Raw genomic sequence first — 15,751 nt, forward strand, 5'->3', positions numbered from 1 at the left:
GCTCACTGTGCCATCCCAGCGGTTTCCACGGATACCTGTGTTTGTATGGTAATGTCAGCCCCCAGTACTGGCGTGACTAGTTGGATTATGAGTGAGAGGTGTCAGCAACTGGGATGTAGCCTAGTGTTACAGCTTAGACCTGACTTGTTGTTCTACTCTCAGAGCAAGGTGCTCTGCTTACCTCAGGAGCTGCAACTGGGGTTTTGTGTCCATTTCATGGTTGTATTGTTACATTGATGGCTTTTGTGATTCATCAACCCCTCGATGGTTTGATGTGACATCACAGTGCAGGAACAGCCTAAATATATTTAATAACATAATAATACTATATGTTTGACTCATTATTTGATATTTTGGAAAATACCATTTCTATTATATTTTTAGGTGGGCATAAAAAACATAATTTTATTGATTTGTAGTGCATTGTTTTCAGTGCATTACACGGTCTGTCCACCAATGTGTAATGTGGAGTTCTATCCACAAGGGGGTAGTAGTCACATAATATTGTTTTCACAGGATCTATGACTCCAAGTTGTAGGTTGGACTTGATGAGCTCAAAACTCTTATGGAAATACTTGGCCCTGTCCCAAAACATGTTTTTCCTTTGTCCTCACATAACTGGGATAAAGTTTGATGTTCTTTTCCAAAAGTAATTTAAGAACAGACGTTTTTCATTTCCATATCTTTAGTTCATATCAGCCCAACCCTTACTGTTGTTTCTGATTCATTCCTTTATTCCTTTGAATTATTCCAGTGAGCAGTGTATTTGGAAGTGAGGTATTCTTATGTGAAATCTGTGTGCTGAAGAACAGAAAGAGTAAGTGAAAGAGTAAGTGAAAGTAAATGTAGCTAGGTCAATTTCACTTTTTTTTAAAACTTTTGTGGGATTTTTTTTGCACTTGATTGTTGAGCATCTATTTTTCCTCTCACACATTGAGCTCATGTTATCATTAAAATACTGCCATTTTGTCTTAGAAGTCTTTTACAAGTGCACCGTAATTGAAATAATGTATCTTTGTCAATGTAATGTATGTTTGTGCCAGCCATTTTACTCAGCAGTCTTGGTGTGAATGTGTAAAGCATCTGAGTGCTGACCTCTGTTCCATCTCTTCATTTTCACATTTAATAACTTTTGATCAGCCCAGATTTGATTCATTCACAATTTAGTTTAACCTCTGCTTGATGCAACTTGCGTTGGCGTGAGACAGGGGGTCAAGCCTGCGGAGTGTTTCCAGGTCAACCAGAAGTGGGTCATGCTGTTCCCAGTGTCAGTCCCTATAACTTCACTGTGTGTGACGACAAAGCCCAACTCCAGCGGGATAAACAGGCAGGTCTTTGTGTGGGTGACTAATGTATGTCACAAACTGTCCCTTCTAAGTAGAGAAAGTCTACTCTACTTACAGTACACCAGCCTCTGATGACAGTGCATTTACTGTAATTCAAATCAAATTTTATTAGTCACATGCGCGGAATACAACAGGCGTAGAACTTACAGTGAAATGCTTACTTACGAGTCCCTAACCAACAATGCAGTTAAAAAAAAATACAGATAAGAATAAGAAATAAAAGCAACAAGTAATTAAAGAGCAGCAGTAAAATATAGAGACTATATACAGGGGGGTACCGGTACAGAGTCAATGTGTGGGGGCACCGGTTAGTTGAGGTAATATGTACTTGTAGGTAGAGTTATTGAAGTGACTGTGCATAGATGATAAAAACAGAGAGTAGCAGAGGTGTAAAGGGGGGGGGGGGGGGGGGTGGATGCAAATAGTCTGGGTAGCCATTTTATGAGCTGTTCAGGAGTCTTATGGCTTGGGGGTAGAAGCTGTTTAGAAACCTCTTGGACTTAGACTTGGTGCTCCGGTACCGCTTGCCGTGCGGTAGCAGAGAGAACAGTCTATGACTAGGGTGGCTGGAGTCTTTTTAGGGACTTCCTCTGACACCGCCTTGTATAGAGGTCCTGGATGGCAGGAAGCTTGGCCCCAGTGATGTACTGGTCCATTCGCGCTACCCTCTGTAGTGCCTTGCGGTCGGAAGCCGAGCAGTTGCCATACCAGGCAGTGTTGCAAACAGTCAGAATGCTGTCGATGGTGCAGCTGTAGAACCTTTTGAGGATCTGTGGACCCACGCCAAATCTTTTCGGTCTCCTGAGGAGGAATAGGTTTTGTCGTACCCTCTTCACGACTGCCTTGGTGTGCTTGAACCATGTAGGTTTGTTGGTGATGTGGACACCAAGGAATTTGAAGCTCTCAATCTGCTCCACTGCAGCTCCGTCGATGAGAATGGGGGCGCGTGTCCTCTTTTTCCTGTAGTCCACAATCATCTCCTTTGTCTTGATCACGTTGAGGGAGAGGTTGTTATCCTGGCACCCCACGGCCAGGTCTCTGACCTCCTCCCTATAGGCTGTCTCGTCGTTGTCGGTGATCAGGCCTACCACTGTTGTGTCATCGGCAAACTTAATGATAGTGTTGGAGTCGTGCCTGGCCGTGCAGTCATGAGTGAACAGGGAGTACAGGAGGGGACTGAGCATGTACCCCCGAGGGGCCCCTGTGTTGAGGATCAGCGTGGCCGATGTGTTGTTACCTACCCTTACCACCTGGGGTATCAGGAAGTCTCGGATCCAGTTGCAGAGGGAGGTGTTTAGTCCCAGGGTCCTTAGCTTAGTGATGAGCTTTGAGGGCACTATGGTGTTGAACGCTGAGCTGTAGTCAATGAATAGCATTCTCACATAGGTGTTCCTTTTGTCCAGTTGGAAAAGGGCAGTGTGGAGTGCAATAGAGATTGCATCATCTGTGGATCTATTGGGGCGGTATGCAAATTAAGAGTTGGTCTAGGGTTTCTGGGATAATGGTGTTGATGTGAGCCATGACCAGCCTTTCAATGCACTTCATGGCTACAGATGCGAGTGCTACGGGTTGGTAGTCATTTAGGTAGGTTACCTTAGTGTTCTTGGGCACAAGCACTATGGTGGTCTGCTTAAAATATGTTGATATTACAGACTCGGACAGGGAGAGGTTGAAAATGTCAGTGAAGACACTTGCCAGGTGGTCAGCACATGCACGCAGTACACGTCCTGGTAATCCATCTGGCCCTGCGGCCCGGTGAATGTTGACCTGTTTAAAGGTCTTACTCACATCAGCTACAGAGAGCGTGATCTCACAGTCTTCCGGAACAGCTGGTGCTCTCGTGCATTTTTCAATGTTATTTGCCTCGAAGCGAGCATAGAAGTAGTTTAGCTCGTCTGGTAGGCTTGTGTCACTGGGCAGCTCTCTGCTGTGCTTCCATTTGTAGTTTGTAATGGTTTGCAAGCACTGCCACATCCGATGAGCATCAAAGCCGGTGTAGTACGATTCGATTTTAGTCCTGTATTGATGCTTTGCCTGTTTAATGGTTCGTCGGAGGGCATTGCGGGATTTCTTATAAGCTTCTGGATTAGAGTCCCGCCCCTTGATAGCGGCAGCTCTAGCCTTTAGCTCAGTGCGGATGTTGCCTGTACTCTATGGCTTCTGGTTGGGGTATGTACGTACGGTCACTGTGGGGACAACGTCATCGATGCACTTATTGATGAAGATAATGACTGATGTGGTGTACTCCTCAATGCCATCGGAGGAATCTTGGAACATATTCCAGTCTGTGCTAGCAAAACAGTCCCGTAGCTTAGCATCTGCTTCATCTGACCACTTTTTTTATTGATCTAGTCACTGGTGCTCCCTGCTTTAATTTTTGCTTGTAAGCAGGAATCAGGAGGATAGAATTATGGTCAGATTTGCCAAATGGCGGGCAAGGGAGAGATTTGTATGTGTGTCTGTGTGTGGAGTAAAGGTGGTCCAGAGTTTTCCCCCCTCTGGTTGCACATTTAACATGCTGATAGAAATTTGGTAAAACAGATTTAACTTTCCCTGCATTAAAGTCCCCTTCCACTAGGAGCGCCGCCTCTGGGTGAGCGTTTTCTTGTTTGCTTATGGCGGAATACATCTCATTCAATGCTGTCTTAGTGCCAGCCTCTGACTGTGGTGGTATGTAAACAGCTACGAAAAATACAGGTGAAAACTCTCTAGGTAGATAATGAGGTCTACAGCTTATCATGAGATACTCTACCTCAGGCGTGCAATAGCTTAGATATCATGCACCAGCTGTTATTTACAAAAATACATAGTCCGCCGCCCCATGTCTTACCAGACATCACTGTTCTATCCTGTCGGTACTGCGTATAACCAGCCAGCTGTATGTTGATAGTGTCGTCGTTCAGCCACGACTCCGTGAAGCATAAGATATTACAGTTTTGAATGTCCCGTTGGTAGTTTAATCTTGCACGTAGGTCATCAATTTCATTCTCAGATGCAGCTCGCCCTCTGGCCCCTTTTCCTCCGCCTCCTCTTCACGCAAATCATGGGGATCTGGGCCTGTTCCCAAGAAAGCAGTGTATCGTTCGCATCGGGCTCGTCAGACTCGTTAAGGAAAAAAAGGATTCTGCCAGTCCGTAGTGAGTAATCACAGTCCTGATGTGCAGAAGTTATTTTTGGTCATAAGAGACGGTAGCGGCAACATTATGTACAAAATAAGTTACAAAAATAAGTTACAAACAATGCAAATAAACGAACAAAAAACACAATTGGTTGGGGACACGTAAAACGTCTGCCTTCTTCTCCGGCGCCATTTTGGTGTGTGTAATGTTTATCCCATATTTTTAAACAGTGAGAGGCATTTTTATGTTCAATAAATAATTTGCCACACTGTTGTTAGGGTACATGAAAGGTGGACAGAGTGAAATAATGTACTATAGAGTTGCCATAGTGGTGTGCTATGTGTTTTAAAAGCCAGTTGAGAGAGGAGAAACCCAGGCTGGTTTCCATTGTTCCCCAGACATTTTCCCACTGTAAATAAATGATCAAATATGCATTGGGTCTGGCCTGGCTGGAAAACATCAATGTGTTTGAGATTTCCCAGCATGTTAACATAACCTTACAGGGCAATTACTGGCATATTATTTCCATATGTCTCCTCCAATTACAGAAAGAAAAGGGGAAATTAACTTTCCAAGATTCAAGCATGCTGATTGTTTCACTTTTTATTTGAGAAGGTTGACTTGAACCGAAACTGAAAAAATGTGTGAAAAAGTGTTGCTCTGTTACAGCCCTGTGATTGTTCTTGCCACTGTGAATTTGCTGAGTTTAAACTCATTTCAGGCTCTTTTGTTTTGGCATAATGAAGGCATGAACACTCCCAACGGTTTGGTGAGTGCTGCTTCTAATACTGGAGCTCTTTTCTTGGCCACTGGTCTCTGAAAAAGAGATTCTTTATCTCAAAGGAACTTCCTGGTTTAAATAAAGGTTAGATTAAAAAAGGAACTTCCTGGTTTAAATAAAGATTACATTAAAAAAGGAACAAAGGTGTCCACTAAACAATCAATCCTGTGAAATAGGGTCTCACGGTCCTCAGCTTCTCTGTACAGAAGCTCTAATCATTATGAAATGAATTATGAAGTACTGGCCAATTCTATGGAAACAAATTTGTGCTGAGATCTGTCACTTAAAAAGTATGCCAAACAAAAAACATTAATTTAAAAGTTTAACAAACCATACAGCTCTATGCACAAGGACAACTTTTAACAATTTACACTGAAAACTTTACAAAAACACATTTACTGGAAGTAGGGCTGACCCCGACAAAAAAAATATTGGTCGACCAAGAGTCATCTGTTCTTTCGACCAATCGATTGGTTGAAATTTGAAAACGTATCTTTCCATATATAGACACAGTCTATGTGTTTTAATCAAATCAACTATATGCACTGAGCTTGTCTGATGCTTTAAGTGCACTGTTTGATTAAATAATTAAGACACAAAGATGACTGGAGGGAGTTTGACCGCAATTGATTTGATTGTGCCGGGCCGGCTTAAACTTGCTGCGCTGTGTGACTGTGTGACAAGCACCCGTTATCTCTCTTTCCTCCCTGCTGCAGCGACCACCACAGAACATCAACAGTGTTTATTTTGCTGTCTGTGTCGCTGAATCTGCAACACAATTACAGCCCTTTCTGACTGAAAAGTTATCTTACCGAAAGCCCTCATTTGTTTAGGAAAAACATTCTCTATTCCCTCAACTCTTGCTCTCTTTACTTGACACGTATGCATTGCAGGGCACGTGACCAATAGGGCCTGACCTATAGCATATCATAATCACATTAGTAAATTGGTTAACAAACTCCGAACACCGTAGCACGTGACAGCAAAATGATGCAGATGACTTGACAAATAAACTCAAAACGGGGGAATGTTTGATTGGTCAGGAGGTTAAGGGTAAGTCAGATATGTGGAATAAATTTGACTAGTTGTGGAAAATAGTGGAGATCAAGAAAAATAAAGTAAGGAGCAAGCCTGCGTGCCAAACAGGTGATGTTAGATTACAATATAATTTTTCTTATCGTTTGGAACAATGTAAAAAACACTAAATAAATTATGTGTACCAGAAAGTCTGTTGAAAAAACAGTCGCATGCATTTGTGAATGCAATTGCCAACATGGAACGGTTTATTTATTGTTTATGCTCATTATTCAAGGTTCGCTTTGTTATTTTATTTTAAAACTAAAATGCTTGATTGCATTTCAAATCATGAATGACTCATGCTGTGTGGTAACATGAACAAATTAATGATTGATTGATACATTAGCCTGTAAACCGTAATTATTTAAATATAGGCCTAAGTAAGTTACTGTATTAAGATTAAACAGGATGCCCTCTTAGGCCTACAGATCGATGGTGGTTATACAAGGCTGCTATAGGCTACTGAGCATACTAATGATAATGACTTATTAAAATGATGATCATAATAATAATAGTAATAATAACAATAAGAAGGAGATCAAGAAAAAGGAGGGTTATATTGAAATATAATTTTTCAGACAATTTGGAACAGTGTAAACAACATATTCTCCAATGAGATATCCACATCTTTCACTGCGTTCCAAAATGACCAGAAGCGACACAAGCTACAGAAATATGAATGAGACACAAGGGACTACCAAGATGGCACCGTCTATCCAGGTTGTATCACAACCGGCCGTGATCGGGTGCGAGGCAACCAGCGGCAACCCGCGGGAAGATGCGGCGGGGCTGGAGGGGGAGGAAATTCACCCCCAGCCCACCTGAGGAGGTCCAGTCGGAACCACAACAAGAACTTTGGGTGATCAACATATCACCAGCGCCTCTCAGGATGCCCAAGTGTCAGACCAGAATAAAGGACTCGCTTTCTCACCTTCTAATAGGATGGCACCTTTTGCATGAAAAGTTGACACTTTCAAATTTGTTCACCAATACATTTAAATAATTTATTCTGTGCTAATAGGCAACCATTGTGTAATAGCAATGCAGTGTTTAGTAACTATAATGGTATTTCTGATGTGCCTTATGCTAATTTGAGTACCTCTGTTCTCACCTACAGTAGACTGATAGAACAGGATTTTGCTAAATTGGCCCGCAACACTCCTAAACAAGCAGTTAGTCTCAGTAATGATGAACAAAATGCTTTGAAGGAACTGAAAGACAAATGCTGATAAGGGAGTGAGGTCTATGCTCAACTTTCTGACCCTAAGTTCTATGTCCCTCTCCGTTCCAACCCCACAGGTAGAATAAAAAAGGATATAGATTGCTTCATTGATAACGCTCTTTCAGATGGAAACGGAGAAGGACTTTCTCATTATGCCACACTGACAACGGAAACGGAGAAGGACTTTCTCATTATGCCACACTGACAACGGAAACGGAGAAGGACTTTCTCATTATGCCACACTGACAACGGAAACGGAGAAGGACTTTCTCATTATGCCACACTGACAACGGAAATGGAGAAGGACTTTCTCATTATGCCACACTGACAACGGAAACGGAGAAGGACTTTCTCATTATGCCACACTGACAACGGAAACGGAGAAGGACTTTCTCATTATGCGACACCCAGCCTGTCCAGTTTATTATGGCCTACCGAAAATACATAAAAGTGTGGATAAACCTCCTTTATGTCCCATAGTGTAAGGTAACAGTAGCCCTATTGAACCCATATCTCAGTATGTTGATTTGTGCCAGTATTGCCAGCCTTTTTGGGAGATACCAGGGATGTGCTTAAGATCATCAATAACTATAGATGCGACACCGAAAGCATCTTGGTTACACTTGACGTTCAGTCTCTCTACACTAATATCCCACATGACGCAGGCCTACGAGCGCTCTCTCACTATCTCAACACTAGACTGGAAGGTATCTTACCTCCGTCTAACTTTATTTTGTCTCTCACTGAAAAAGCCCTCACATCAAATAGGCCATCAAATTATTTCCAATATGCGGGCAGTTTCTACCAACAGATTCACCATAAAGCGATGGGAGCTGGATTCGCTCCAATCTATGTAAATGTATTTATGGGACACTGGGAGGAGACCTTCATTTATGATTTCCAGAAAAAAACATATTTCCAGAATGTCGCACTTTGGAAAAGATACATTGACGACAACTATTGGTATGGAAGGGTACTGACGCTCTCCTATCAGAGTTCATTTCTTATATTAATTTCTCTGACCCCAATCTCAAATTCACAGCAGAGAGAAGTCGGGAGAAAGTAGACTTCTTGGATCTTACAATCCACAAAAATAAAGAAAACAAGTTGGAGTAGGAATACACTTTTACGCCCAGACAGTAACCACCCAGTACACCTTAAGCGGAACATACCAGTGGGTCAATTATTAAGACTTAACTGTAGTACAGATGTAGACTTCAAGTGCAAAGTTAATGATATGCTCACCAGGATCCTGCAAAGCGGGTATGATAAGGGTGTCATTGAACAGGCCTATACTCGTGCTAGAGAGACTGAACGTTAAAGCCTACTCACTGGCACTAATAGAAACCAGGACAAAACACCCCCACGTTCTTGTTTTTGCCGGTCGCACATGGGTTGTGCCGGTGAGCGCAATCTAGCCGATTCCGTTAAACACAGCATGCAGCGACCCAAGAAGTGTGACACTTGGCTCCCAGGCCCACCCAATGGCAATTTCAAGTGTGGCCACTGTGTACATTGTGACACCGCGACCCAATACTAAAGTGTTTTACCACCTGAGAACAGGTAAAGAATACAAAATCCAAAGCTTCATTAATTGTAGCACCACAAATACTCATATGCATATGCAGGGCTATTTATATTGGTGAAAATAAACATTGAAACTTCGCATTGCAGAACATAAGGCTGCTATTTGAAATAAAAACACAGACTATGCTATTTGCGTGCCACTGCATCGAAGCCAACCGTGGCACACCTTCCTCCCTGCGCTTTGTAGCCATAGAACACGTCCACATTTCACCAAGAGGAGCTGACTGAATGTAAACTAAACCAAAGAGTGGCATTATGGCAGTACTCCTTAGACACTGTGGATCCAAAGGGGCTAAACGATTCACAGACACCCAAATATCACCTATGTATATTTTGACATGGCCTATTGATTAACGAGACACACTATTTTCTTATTATTTTGCGCTATAATTTGTAATTTACCATACAATTTATTATCATTATAATTTTCTTATTTTTAAAATGTTTTTATTTAACCTTTATTTAACCAGGTAGGCCAGATGAGAACAAGTTCTCATTTACAACTGCGACCTGGCCAAGATAAAGCAAAGAAGTGGACACAAACAACACAGAGTTACACATGGAATAAACAAACGTACAGTCAATAACACAATAGAAAAGTCTATATACAGTGTGTGCAAATGTAGTAAGATTAGGGAGGTAAGGCAATAAATAGGCCATAGTGACGAAATAATTACAATTTAGCAAATAAACACTGGAGTGATAGATGTGCAGAAGATGAATGTGCAAGTAGAGATACTGGGGTGCAAAGGAGCAAAAAAATAAATAACAATATGGGAATGAGGTAGTTGGGTGGGCTATTTACAGATGGGCTATGTACAGGTGCAATGATCGGTAAGCTGCTCTGACAGCTGATGCTTAAAGTTAGTGAGGGAGATGTCGTGTCTTTGGCTATGCCGGATTAAGTGATATGACATGCTAATTTATAAAATGATTTCTCTGTAATTAATATTACCTGATTAAGCTAATCATGTAAATGTAATTAACTAGAAAGTCAGGGCACCACGGAAGAACGTTTATAGAGCCGTTATCTTCCGAATAAACTCTTAAAATACTTTGTAATATTTTACATCTATAGCAGTCAATATTAACCCTTGTCTTATTTTCAGTCTCATAATGAAAGTTGTAAATTCTTAGTTATCTTCACGAACCCTGGCTAACAAGCTGAATCAGCAATACAAAATTGGGTTTAATTATTTATTTACTAAATACCTAACTAATCACACAGAATTACAAATACACAGAATACAATGATGTCATACAGAATTCACCCCTGGTGAACGGAACCTGTATGAAAGCTGGTTACACAAAGGAAAGGGGGTTGGGCTTGAATGAAAGAGCGGGAAGATTTAGGAACACAGAAACAGCAGCTATGCTATCGTAAATACATTATCTTATGCATTCTAAATTACCGCCCATTTGCAAAAGGAAAATGCAATAAATATTTACTCTGAGCTGCGCTTCGGTAGATTGGTCGTAGATGCTGGCCGGGTTGGCCAACAGATCTCCCTGTTTTCGGAAGAATGTCAATGGTGGTCAATTAGATACGTGGTGGTATCTTCGTCTGGTTGTTAGACTGGATCCGTCGTCCGTCCTTTCCTAGCCCACGTAAGCAGCGGTCGCTGCTAACTCAACGGCTAGGAAGTAGCACTTCTGTAGTGAATAAGCTCAAAGTTCATACCATTCGCCACCAAAGCTCACGCCGAGGTTGGCTTAGTTCTGTTCTTGACATGTGTGTCCTTCTAACGTAGAGGCTGCAGACCTCCCGTACTGGAACCCCGGTTATCTTTTCGTCAAAGGCTTATATAGTGGAGAGGGGGAGGGAGGTGTTTCATCGTTTATAACCCCTGTCTCTTCACAGGGTTGGGCCACTGATCGAGCAGGGCACTTTCCTTATGAAAACCCAATTCTCTCATTTGGAAGCTAAAATTACATTTCATCTCCTAACAAACATTTTCAATATCAAACATTTCAATTGCATAACAATTCTATGTGACTCTGATAACTAGAGGGCGTATACTTTCTCAGGTACAGTTTATGTCGTCCTGTCATCAATCATAATGTCTCAGATGACAACTGAAATGAAATCCATACTCATTACGTTATCTCGCATATTTCCAACTGGTTTTATTAACAAAATATGGTTCCTTTCCCCATTTGTTTGATGTTCCCAGACTCTCTATATTTAACACAGGCTATTCAAGTCCTTCAGTAGATTCAGAGAGGGGAAGGGAGAAAGGTATTTATGGGGGGGGGGGGGGGGGGGTCCTTACCCACAGGCCAATGTCATGACAGAGATATACAGTGAGGGAAAAAAGTATTTGATCCCCTGCTGATTTTGTACGTTTGCCCACTGACAAAGAAATGATCAGTCTATAATTTTAATGGTAGGTTTATTTCAACAGTGAGAGACAGAATAACAACAAAAAAATCCAGAAAAACGCATGTCAAAAATGTTATAAATTGATTAGCATTTTAATTAGGGAAATAAGTATTTGACCCCTCTGCAAAACATGACTTAGTACTTGGTGGCAAAACCCTTGTTGGCAATCACAGAGGTCAGACGTTTCTTGTAGTTGGCCACCAGGTTTGCACACATCTCAGGAGGGATTTTGTCCCACTCCTCTTTGCAGATCTTCTCCAAGTCATTGAGGTTTCGAGGCTGACGTTTGGCAACTCAAACCTTCAGCTCCCTCCACCGATTTTCTAGGGGATTAAGGTCTGGAGACTGGCTAGGCCACTCCAGGACCTTAATGTGCTTCTTCTTGAGCCACTCCTTTGTTGCCTTGGCCGTGTGTTTTGGGTCATGGTCATGCTGGAATACCCATCCATGACCCATTTTCAATGCCCTGGCTGAGGGAAGGAGGTTCTCACCCAAGATTTGACGGTACATGGCCCTGTCCATCGTCCCTTTGATGCGGTGAAGTTGTCCTGTCCCTTTAGCAGAAAAACACCCCCAAAGCATAATGTTTCCACCTCCATGTTTGACGGTGGGGATGGTGTTCTTGGGGTCATAGGCAGCATTCCTCCTCCTCTAAACACGGCGAGTTGAGTTGATGCCAAAGAGCTCCATTTTGGTCTCATCTGACCACAACACTTTCACCCAGTTGTCCTCTGAATCATTCAGATGTTCATTGGCAAACTTCAGACGGGCATGTATATGTGCCTTCTTGAGCAGGGGGACCTTGCGGGCGCTGCAGGATTTCAGTCCTTCACGGCGTAGTGTGTTACCGATAGTTTCTTTGGTGACTATGATCCCAGCTGCCTTGAGATCATTGACAAGATCCTCCCGTGTAGTTCTGGGCTGATTCCTCACCGTTCTCATGATCATTGCAACTCCACGAGGTGAGATCTTGCATGGAGCCCCAGGCCGAGGGAGATTGACAGTTCTTTTGTGTTTCTTCCATTTGCGAATAATCGCACCAACTGTTGTCACCTTCTCACCAAGCTGCTTGGTGATGGTCTTGTAGCCCATTCCAGCCTTGTGTAGGTCTACAATCTTGTCCCTGACATCCTTGGAGAGCTCTTTGGTCTTGGCCATGGTGGAGAGTTTGGAATCTGATTGATTGATTGCTTCTGTGGACAGGTGTCTTTTATACAGGTAACAAGCTGAGATTAGGAGCACTTCCTTTAAGAGTGTGCTCCTAGGTGAGTTCTCCGCATGTGTGTGGGGTGGGACAAAGGAGCTATCTAAGGCATTTTGAGTGAGACTGAGGGCTTTATAGTGAAATAAAACAGTAAGAACTAGCCAAGACAGCAGTAGACAAGGCATATTGACATTAGAGAGAGGCATAAAGTAATCACAGGTGTTGATCAGGAGAGCTAAGACAACAACGGGTAAATGGCGAAGAATGGGCAGAGCGGGTCAGTTTGGTACATACAGGACCTGAGTTCGAGGCTGGGGCTGACAGGTAAACAAAATGAGGTACCGTGTTATTGAAACAGTCCGGGGGCATCAGCTCTGTAGCTGAGTGATCATAGGGTCAAAAGAACAGCAATAGCTGAATCAGGGTGCCGTTGTCACTACTACGCTAGGCGAGCAGTGGACACAGCGTTCAGAAAAGCTAGCGGGCCGGGGCTAGTAGATGGTTCTTCGGCGACATCGTAACAGAATAGCCTGTTGAGACCACATCGGGCGATCACGTTGGCAGTCCAGTCATGATGGATAGGCGGGGCTCCATGTCGACAATAAAGGGTCCAGGCCAATTGGCAAAGAATGTAGAATGTGCTAATGTGCCCTAGAATGTGCTAGTATATGGGCCTAGCTCGAGGCTAGCTGGTGCTTGCTTCGGGTCAGGGGCGTTAGCTAACAGTAGCCACTCGTTTGCAGCTAGCTAGCTGCAATGATCCGGTGTAATGATCCAGAGCGGCAGGAATGCAGTGATATGGTAGAGAGAAGCAGTCCGATATGCTCTGGCTTGATATTGCGCTGTGCAGACTGGCAGGTGTTGTCCGAGCTAAGGCTGGCTGATGATGGGGAAAAAGGCGAAGACCGCTAGCCATGGCTAACAAAGACTAGTAGCTAGTTAGCTGGCTTGCTCCTGATGGAAGTTCCAGTTATAAGGAATAAAAATAGCAGATCTGTACCACATTGGGTGAGGCGGGTTGCTGGAAAGTATATTTAGTTCTTAGATAGAAAGTGAGATTAAGATATATACGAAAAAGACTGGCTATGTACACGGGATAAGACACAGGATAAGACAAAGACAGATACACATGTCTTACTGGAACGACATCTTGGATTGATTGATTCATCTTGGATTATATTGTTGTCTCACAATGAGACACTAGGCCAAAGGGGGGCAAAGTACGGCCCACGGGCTGTATCCGCCCCGCCGGGCACTTCAATCCGGCCCGCGGAGACAATTTTAATACATTTATTTTTATTAGCGCTTTTTTCTCCGCTTTTTTCTTTTCTCTATCCAATTGGTAGTTATAGTCTTGTCCCATCGCTGCAACTCCCATATGGACTCAGGAGAGGCGAAGGTCGAGAGCTGTGCGTCCTCCGAAACACGACCCAACCAAGGTGCACTGCTTCTTGACATAATGCCCGCTTAACCCGGAAGCCAGCCTCACCAATATGTCAGAGGAAACACCGTACACCTGGCAACAGTGTCAGCGTGCACTGCGCCCGGCCCGCCACAGGAGTCGCTAGAACGCGATGGGACATGGAAATCTCGGCCTGTCAAACCATCTCCTAACCTGGACAACGGTGGGCCAATTTTGCACCGCCTCATGGGTCTCCCAGTCACGGCCAGCTGTGAACCCGGGGTCTGTAGTGCCTTAGACAGCTGCATCACTCGGGAGGCCCCCACAAATGGATTTTAACAAACAATTGGTCCCCCCAAAAATGGTGCCCTCCTATGAATTTCAAAATCCCGATGTGGCCCTCGAACCAAAAAGTTTGCCCACCCTGCGTTAGGCTATAAATAGCTAAGTGCTAAGTGCAATGGTCAGGTCACTCTGAGGAAGATGTCAAGCGTCAGTCACCTGTCCGCATCCTGTACAATGGATTAAAGTGAGCAATAAGAAATCAATCTCTGCCTTTTTTTGTTGTTGAGTGCTCCAAATTCTTTTTACCTTTTGTCATTGTTGTTGAACACCCCTCCTTCCCTTTGTTTGCTGAAGCGCCAGGGCCCACCTGAACTCAACATGAAATACATTCTAAGTAATACCAGAGGCTGTTCCAATGACCATTTTTTTTAAGCCTTTATTACATCATAGCAAAGATTATAAACAGCCAAATTTGTGAAATTGTTTATCCGACATATTGTGGTTGCGTGAGGCTTGGTGCTCATGGAATCAGTAGGCTATTAAAGTAGGCTATATAGCCAGGCACATTTAACAGTTAGGATGTTGATTATAGACCTAATTAAGTTGGATTTTGCTCTCTCCTCACTTTTCTAATACAATTAAGGCAAGGGCTGTTTTCTCATCTCCTAAGTCCTCTGCTGCCGACACTGCATTGTTCTCAACACAAATATGCTGGGTAACTTTGCTATTATGCACATAGCAACATGGTCTAGGAAAAGGCGCCAATTCCACAGCGCACTGATGTTTCAGAACCGAGGACAGCGACCGCTATCCAACGCGGGAAAAAGCGCATTTACTATGAAATAATATATTTTTTATTAGTGTTGCACCATTCCTTCTTATGTAATATAACCATATACAATTTCACTAGCACATGTCTTAGAGTGATGGACTGTGCCATCCCCACGGCCTCCACAATGGATCAGTCCACTCAGACGTGTCTTATACACCATGATTACTATATCTTTTTTTCCTGCTGCTTGACTAAAGAAATCTCGGTTGACCAACAGCATATCGACCAAACAATCGACCAGTCGACTAAATGGGGTCAGCCCTATCTGGAAGAATTGTACAGATACAACGTTTGGTAACAGAATTTCAGTAAAATCTCCCTCAGTTTTTTATGTTAAACTCAGTTTTAAAGATGTCTGCAGAAAGAATGGGGAGTCAGCTATGACATGACACCTTGCAAATTTTTGTTTTTTTGTTATTGAACTACAGTAAGTGAAGTGGATTTACATCCGGTAACAGCATTGCGGTAATGGAATTTCATCATGGGTCCCTGATCTGTACTACACAAAAATGC

The 15,751-nt window shown here is 43.0% G+C and overlaps 1 protein-coding gene across 1 annotated transcript in view; it reads left to right on the forward strand.

The window, feature by feature from the left end:
• The window catches only part of nr6a1a (nuclear receptor subfamily 6, group A, member 1a), a 140,519-nt gene that overhangs the window by 35,115 nt on the left and 89,653 nt on the right, over positions 1-15,751 (forward strand). The gene's annotated exons all lie outside the window — the stretch shown is intronic.

The sequence above is a fragment of the Salmo salar genome, chromosome 24 (genome assembly GCF_965601325.2).
Source record: "Salmo salar chromosome 24, fSalSal1, whole genome shotgun sequence".
Classification (NCBI taxonomy): Eukaryota; Metazoa; Chordata; class Actinopteri; order Salmoniformes; family Salmonidae; genus Salmo; species Salmo salar.